At 38.4% G+C, this 2403-nt stretch overlaps 1 protein-coding gene across 1 annotated transcript in view; it reads right to left on the bottom strand.

Moving 5' to 3' along the window:
* The window catches only part of dynlt2b (dynein light chain Tctex-type 2B), a 17055-nt gene that overhangs the window by 1476 nt on the left and 13176 nt on the right, over positions 1-2403 (bottom strand). Inside the window, exon 6 of the mRNA XM_032525544.1 lies at positions 1-1412. This exon is cut by the window's left edge and continues 1476 nt beyond it. The gene's annotated coding sequence lies outside the window, so the exon portion shown is untranslated. The remainder of the gene's footprint in view (positions 1413-2403) is intronic.

The following is a 2403-nucleotide window of genomic DNA, read 5'->3' on the forward strand; positions in this document are numbered from 1 at the left end:
GCTGTGATTGGCTCCAAGCTTCTCAAAGCTTCAAATTACACATTTTGGCTATGTGAGAGGTTCAGCTCTCTCTTAATTAAAATTCTGTACCTTGAATGTAAAATAACAGAGTGGTTAGAGGTCCAACTTACAATATGCATCTTAAAGATAAAAGGAAACACTTAATCCCCCACATTCTTTTATTCACCTTGCACAATTACCATGGCTTTAGTATAATCTGACTGCCTTAGCGCTGATCTCTTAATTGCATTTAGCAAAATAACCTAAAGCTATAGTGCGTAGTTTCTGTCACCCCATAAGAAATTCTAAGTAATGACAACAACACTGTTGGTTCATCCACATGATACAAGCCTTCCGTGATCACGCACGCACCCCAACCCGCCTTCCACGCAGTTGCTAGTAGCCAAGGAGGACATGAAGGATTAAAAAAACATGGACTCTTCTGATGAGGTAATTATCTCCATGCGAGCTTCGGAACATAGCCATACTAAGAAGAGAGAGTTGTGTGGAGCTGATTGTCTTAATTAGCTTTGTAGCAACTTATCTGGCAATGGCTTGAATGTAATGGACGTTTATTAATATAAAAAAGTTACGTAAACTTTACACTTCAATTTAACGAAAAAGTTTGACATTTTGGGGAAATATGCGTATTCGAATTCTAGCAGAGTCAGGAGAGAAGATTGATGCCACGCTTATTTGTAAATATAAAGCTACAGCCAGCAGACAGATTGTTTCAACAAAAAAAGCTGGAAACAGGAAAACAGCAAGTGTGGTTATCCAACGAAAAAAAAAAAAATCCTTCACCAACACCTCTAATTAATTAATTCAAAAACAAAGTGTAAAAACTATTTCAATCAATTTGCTTCTTCTTCTTTTTACACGAGGTTTGATGCTGGCCAGGCACTCTAGCTTCAGCTGTAAACCTCCACTGGTTATTTGAATGACTGGGAATGAATGCGACTCAAACCCATTGGATTACTAGTATGGTACAATAAGCAAAGGCCTTTCAAAGGTTGTGAAAAATAAGCAGGGATTTTTTTCTTTTTTTCTTTTTCCAAAATTATCAATACAGTGTATAGTATATACACAGAATATTAGAAAACAACATTTCTCTCAAATGCCTATGAACTGTTTAAAAGGAAACCCCAAGTCATACATGACTTGAATCATGCCAGATTCTTGAAACCCCTGGACCAGTTGCCAAGATAGATTAGGCATCGCTAAAACTCTGGGAGCAATATTACCACTGAAGTACTCCTGTAAATAACAGCCAGTGGTCATCTCATAGCCAACTCTCCCCTGAGGGGGAGGCGAAGATCAAAAAATAAAGCCTCATCAATGCACAGGCACAGCTTGAACAGAGTCCATCAGTGGATTGGACATGCAGACACCTGGCCTTCACTTGGACCCATCTGGAAGTGTGAAAACAAGAGTTAAGAATTCTGTGGTGGATTATATTTTCACATAAGAACAACAAAACCTCAGATAGCTGAAACAAGCCGTTTGAACATGTCTGAGCTCTCAAATGAAAACAAGATGAAAAATATCACCATTGTGTAAGTTATATATTTTTGGTCACCGTCGTCACTGTGTCTTGATGTCAGAGAATCTTCAACAAAGATAGCACTCTATGGGTAAATAATTGGGGGAAAAAGACAGAGGCAAAAAGAAGGGTAGACTGATACTAAGGTGCCATAATGTCTTGCGCATGGGGTCACAAAACAGAGGAGTTCTGTCCCTCAACTGTGTCTTGCTGAATTGTTCAAAAGCAAGCATCTGTAAGGTGCCCCTGCTCAGACAGTGTTAAACAAAATGTCATTAAACATCAGCTGAATTAATGGGAATCTTAATCCTTGTGTTTACAATAAAGGAAAAGTAGAGAAGTGTGCTGCATCTTGACACTGAGTCTAATTAATTCATGTTAAATACATTTGACTAAAACTGTGTGACAGTTATGTTTTGCTGCTTTTGCTTTTTCTCTCTGATATCTTAACACCATGGGCCTATTTTAGCTGGACTGCAAAATATGATGGTATGATTAAAACCAGTGCAGCACAGTAACAATCATGAATGAGCTACAAACATGTTTTAAATATGCTGTAAAGCACACACTGTAAATTACGGTGGCCAGGAAGTGCAAAACAACATTACAAAGTGTGAAACACTTTTACAAAGAACGAGACAATTTTACATTTTAAAAAACAAATTAACAGGATGCAAAACACTTTTACAGGTCAATTTGTGTTGTCGTTGTGGAGTAAATGGTGTAAATGAAGTTCATGCTGACCGAACATGGACTGCGACCGAGGGATTTTTTGCCTTAACGCGGTTTTGCTTTACATGTGGTCGGTGTCTTTTAAAGGACGCGGACCAGACGGAAACACCGGACATACTGCATCATTG

The sequence above is a fragment of the Etheostoma spectabile genome, chromosome 9, assembly GCF_008692095.1.
Source record: "Etheostoma spectabile isolate EspeVRDwgs_2016 chromosome 9, UIUC_Espe_1.0, whole genome shotgun sequence".
Lineage (NCBI taxonomy): Eukaryota > Metazoa > Chordata > Actinopteri > Perciformes > Percidae > Etheostoma > Etheostoma spectabile.